Here is a 6,275-nt window from a genome sequence, read left to right on the forward strand (position 1 = left end):
CCACAGCACTATGTCAACAGCACTATGTCATAAAGCTGCATTGGCAGCGCTAAAAAAACAACAACCACCCTCCCAAAGCCGTAAGCATCCCAAAAGGGGCTGGGACTCAGTCTGGCTATGCTTACATGGCTGGAGTGAGCCGATTTGAAGGATGCATTAGGCTAAGACAATCAAAAGTAAGTAGGAACATGGGAGGCTGCTTTCAGACCCTTGGACCATTTGGCTCAAATGTAGCATAATCTACACTCATCGCCAGCAGTGGTTTCAGGCAAGAGTCTCCCAACCCCACCTGGAGGTGCCAGAGAGGACTGAACCTGGAACCTGCTGCTTTGCAGGGAAGGCGCTCTGCCGCTCAGTATGGCCTTTACAGTGTAGTATGCTATAGAAGTTCCTATATAACATGCACAGTCACCCATAAGGCTACACTGCCCCAATATATACGGTCAAATAGACATGAAATGCAAAACCAATTTTCTGACACAGAATTGTGGCAGGGCTCTGTGACTTAGTGGTTTTCCTTTTATTCACCTGCAAAATAAGAAAAAGTAGTTTGGGCCAACATGAGTCGATTCAGAACACGCCAATCCCTTTTTTTTTTATAAGATATTTATTAGAATTTTCCATTTTATACAAACAAAGAAAAAAAGAATTAAAAAGAAAAAATAATAAAAGCACATAAATTTCATAACTTATTTTTCAATAACATATTTCCCTGACCTCCTCATGCCTCCCCTTCTTGTATTCCAGTTCAAATTGTTTATCCAGCAAATCCTTATCTCATAGCATTACAGCTAAAAACCCCTCATTTTCTATCCATCTTCTTAAATTATTGTAACTTACACTTTTACTTATATACAAAGAAAAAAGAACTATTTTTTCATATTCTTTTGTACCATTACAGCTAGTAACCACCTAATTTCAATCCAACATCACTCAATATTCCTTAATATTACAGTATTTTTGCAAATAGTCTTTAAATTTCTTCCATTCTTCTTCTGCCGACTCTTCTCCCTGGTCATGGATTCTGCCAGTCAATTCTGCCAATCCCATAAAGTCAATCAACTTCGTCTGCCATTCTTCCAGAGTGGGTAGATCTTGCGTCTTCCAATACTTTGCGATGAGTATTCTTGCTGCTGTTGTAGCATACATAAAGAAAGTTCTATCCTTTTTTAACACCAGTTGGCCGACCATGCCCAAGAGAAAGGCCTCTGGTTTCTTCACGAAGGTATATTTTAATACCTTTTTCAACTCATTATAAATCATTTCCCAGAAAGCCTTAATCCTAGGGCACGTCCACCAAAGGTGAAAAAATGTACCTTCATTATCTTTACATTCCCAACATTTATTATCGGGCAAATGGTAAATTTTTGCAAGCTTGACTGGGGTCATGTACCACCTATATATCATTTTCATAATATTTTCTCTTAAGGCATTGCATGCCGTAAATTTCATACCTGTGGTCCACAACTGTTCCCAGTCAGCAAACATAATGTTATGTCCAACATCTTGTGCCCATTTAATCATAGCAGATTTAACTGTTTCATCCTGAGTATTCCATTTCAACAGCAAGTTATACATTCTTGATAATATCTTAGTTTTGGGTTCTAACAGTTCTGTTTCTAATTTAGATTTTTCCACCTGGAAGCCAGTTTTCTTGTCCAAATTATAAGCCTCCATTATCTGAAAGTAATGAAGCCAGTCTCGCACTTTATCTTTTAGTTTCTCAAAACTCTGCAATTTCAATTTGTCACCTTCTTGTTCCAAAATCTCCCAATATTTTGGCCATTTGGCCTCCATATTGAGCTTTTTCTGGGCTTTTGCTTCCATTGGTGACAACCACCTTGGGGTTTTATTTTCAAGTAAATCTTTATATCTTGTCCAGACATTAAACAATGCTCTTCTGACAATATGGTTTTTAAATGCTTTATGAGCTTTAACCTTGTCATACCACAAATATGCATGCCACCCAAAAACGTTGTTAAAACCTTCCAAATCCAAAATGTCTGTGTTCTCAAGAAGTAGCCATTCTTTCAGCCAGCAGAACACTGCTGATTCATAATAAAGTTTAAAGTCTGGCAGGGCAAATCCACCCCTTTCTTTTACATCAGTTAGTATCTTAAATTTTATTCTTGGCTTCTTGCCCTGCCAGACAAATTTAGAAATGTCTTTCTGCCACTTCTTGAAACAATCCATCTTGTCCACAATTTGCAATGTTTGAAACAAAAACAACATTCTAGGCAATACATTCATCTTTATAGCTGCAATTCGACCCAACAAGGAAAGCTTCAAATTTGTCCAAATTTCTAAGTCTTTTTTCACTTCCGCCCAACATTTTTCATAATTATCTTTAAATAAATTCCCATTTTTTGCTGTCATATTAATCCCCAAGTATTTCACTTTCTTCACAACAGTTAGACCTGTTTCATTCTGAAACTTCCCTCTTTCAATCGGTGTTAAGTTTTTCTCTAAAACCTTAGTTTTTGACTTATTCAATTTAAATCCTGCCACTTGGCCAAATTCTTGAATTAGTTCTAAAACTCTTTTGGTACTAGATTCTGGCTCCTGTAACGTCAAAACTAGATCATCTGCAAATGCTCTCAGTTTATACTGTTTAGCTCCAACCTGTATACCTTTAACCAACCGGTCCCTTCTAATCATGTTCAGCAGGACCTCCAGGACCGAAATGAAGAGCAATGGGGAAATTGGGCATCCCTGTTGTGTCCCTTTCTCTATCTTAAATTGTTCCGTAACCACATTATTTACAATTAATTTAGCCTTTTGTTCAGAATATATTGCACCAATACCATTCTCAAAACCTTGGCCTACCCCCATACCCTGTAAGTTCTTTTTCATAAAGCTCCAAGAAATATTGTCAAAAGCTTTCTCCGCGCCCACAAATATCAGAACAGCTTTAGTGTTTATATTCACTTCTAGTTTTTCCAAGATATCAATTACATTCCTCAAATTATCGGACAAATGTCTTCCCGGGAGAAAGCCCGCTTGGTCCTTATGAATCTCTTCCATCAATACTTTTTTCAATCTCTTGGCCAAAATGTCAGCAAAAATTTTGTAATCCACATTTAGTAAGGATATCGGACGGTAGTTCTTAAGTTGAGTCTTTTCAGTTTCCGTTTTCGGTATTAGTGTAATATAAGCCTCTTTCCATGATTCTGGTGCCCTTTTCCCTTCCAAAATCTCATTGCAGACTTCCTTCAAAGGTTGTAGTAGCCACTCATTCAAGGATCTATAATATCCGGAAGTCAGCCCATCCGGTCCTGGAGACTTGCCTAATTGCATATTTTGAATGGCACCTTCTATCTCCTGGTCTGATATTTTACAATTCAACAGTCAATATCCATTTCATTCTGTGGCCCTTGTGCATATAGTTGTTTGAAGTACTTCTGGAAGCAATTTCTGATCTCATTTGGATTATGTATATCTTTTCCTTCTACTTCCAAATTTGTAATGGTATTTAATTTTTGTCTTTTTTTCAGTTGCCAAGCCAGTAATTTCCCACATTTGTTCGCTGATTCAAATGTCTTCTGTCTCATTTGTTTAATTTTCCATTCTATTTCCTGGTTCATCAATTCCATATATTGTACTTGATAAAGTTTTATTTCTCTCAAAATCTCCTGGGACTTTGGCTTTGCTCTCAATTTTTTCTCTCCTTCTTTTATTTTCTCCAGAATTTTATCTTTTTTCTCATTTCGACTTCTCTTCTTTATTGCATTCTGTTGTATCAAGAACCCTCTCATCACAGCTTTGCTTGCATCCCAGATTACTCTTTTTTCAACATTTGTTGACATATTTATTTCAAAATAGTCTTTCAGAGCTTTTTGGGCCTTCCTGTGTACTTCTTCATCTCTAAGTAGGGCATCATTCATCCTCCATCTAAAGGTGCCGGTTGTTATTTGCTTCATCTCCATCTTTACAGCATTATGGTCAGAGCAAGTTTTAGGGCAGATTTCCACTTTTTTTATCTTTGGTGCCATTCCTCTAGTAATCCAAATTTGGTCAATTCTAGTCCATGTCATCTTGGCTTCAGAGAAAAAGGTTCCCTCTCTCTCCAGGGGATTCTTAGTTCTCCAAAATGTCAATCAAGTCCATATTGTCAGTCATTTCAAAGAAAGTTTTTGGTAGTCTACCATCTTTAGTGACTACCTGTTTTTGTGCCTTATCCATATTTGTAGATACAACTCCATTCATATCCCCCATCAGGATTATATTATAGTCCATGTAGTCCAAAAGTACCTCATGCAACTTCTTAAAAAATTCAGCTTTCCCCTCATTCAGTGCATACACCCCTACAATCAAAAATTTCTCTCCTTGAAATTGAATTTCAATAGCCAAATATCTTCCTTGTTCATCTTTAAAAATTAATTTCGGTGAAAATTTCTCTTTTGCATATATCACCACTCCTCTCTTTTTGACCTTGTCAGACGAAATAAATTCTTGTCCCAATCTCTTATTGATAAGTATTTTCCTGTGAAGCCTCATTACATGTGTTTCCTGAAGACAAATCAAGTCTAATTGTTCCTTTCTTAATATATGAAAGACACCTTTTCTCTTTCGAGGGGAATTAAGTCCAGTACCAGAACACGCCAATCCCAGTTTGTCAGGCCAGTCCAAAAGATGGGAGAACCCAGGGTGTGTCTATCCTGTGTGTGGCCCCTCCTCTCCCTCCCAGCGAGAGGAATGGAGAGCCAGCAGCTCCCTTGATCAGGTCATTTAAGCACACATGGCATTTTACAACTCTCATCCCTATAAATTCTTTATTCCCATTTTGCTAGTGGGAGAGATGAGGCACAGATGATTTCCCAAGGCCGTCCATTGAGGATTTGAACCAGTCTTGCAGGAACACACACAAACACAACGTGATCCATTGGGTAAACACCCTCTCGCTGTTATGTGGTCATGGCAGGAACTGTGGCTCTGAGCTGGATACGAAGACTGCATATATGTAAATGAAAAGGGCACCAACACAGAGGACCTGCAACAAAATGTGGTAACGTGGAACACTTCTGTTCAGGATTCTAGCAAGCCAGTTACCCCATCTGCCAGGATACTCCATTCCATTCCACCCACCCTACCTCACTCAACAGTTTAGCATCTTGTAGTCACCAGGGATAGGCAAATCTGCCATTTTCAGGTCTCTCAGTTTTTTATTTTCCCTATCTTCAGTTTTCCACATTTCCACAGCAATTTCTTTTTTAAAAAATCATGAAAATTTCTCAACAATTTAATGTGAATTTATCCTAATAAACACTTTGACTTACATGCACATTTTTGCCAGCTATCTTCACTAATACATTCATTTTTATGTAGTTTTCCCCAATATATGTATTTTTGTATACATTTTTGGGTTGAGCTTCCGTCTCAAGGCGATTTACACACAATTAAAAACACAAAAGCAACAAGTGCATTTAGAAGATTAAAACCATGGTGAAGACCCATTTATCCAGCTGGGAAAGGCTGCTGGAACAAAATACCTTTGACTCTTTCCAGGAAGTGCAGATAATGAGTGCTTGTTGTATCTTGAGGGGAAAGCTATTCCATACAACAGCAGCAGCCGCACTAAAAGCCCTGCTCAGAGTTTCTGCAGAGCAGGCTTCTGAGATCTTTGGAACTTGCAAGAGAAACTCTCCTGCCAACTGCAGCCACCTACTGGGTGTATAAGGGATAAGGCAGTCTCTCAGGTAACCTGGTCCCAAGCTGTACAGGAACTTTTAAGTCAGTATCAACACCCTGAACTTGGCTCGTTAGCAAACTGACAGCGATGCAAACCCCGTAAACAAAGCAAATATGCCCCAACAAGCAACCAAGTCACGGTGTTCTGCATCAGCAGAAGTGCCCAGATCCATCCCAAGGTAGCCCCACATAGAGCACACTGTAATGTCAGTATACTTAGGATACATAATGTTTAAGCTATTGTGGTGAAGCTGGTGTTGCCTTTGTTCATGTGGTTTCAGATCTCTTGAGACATCCATGAGAGCTAGAAATTTTGTTCTTTTCCTTAGAAGCTGGTGAGGATGGCATGCTTTGTGTAACCTAGAAGTATTTTAAGAAAGTGATTGTACTGCATCAAAGCCAGGCATACAGGCTCTTAGTCCTTTCTGAGCCAACCACTTCTGTGTTTCCAAACACAGGGGAGGCGGGGAGAAGTCCCACACTTTATGAAGAAATTGCACAATTCGCAAGTAAGTCTCCAATTAGCTGCCCACACAACTAACCTTTTGTGTTCCTAAAGCCGACTTTCCCTACAATGGAGCCACTTG

Source organism: Podarcis filfolensis (genome assembly GCF_964270895.1).
Source record: "Podarcis filfolensis genome assembly, chromosome: 16".
Lineage (NCBI taxonomy): Eukaryota > Metazoa > Chordata > Lepidosauria > Squamata > Lacertidae > Podarcis > Podarcis filfolensis.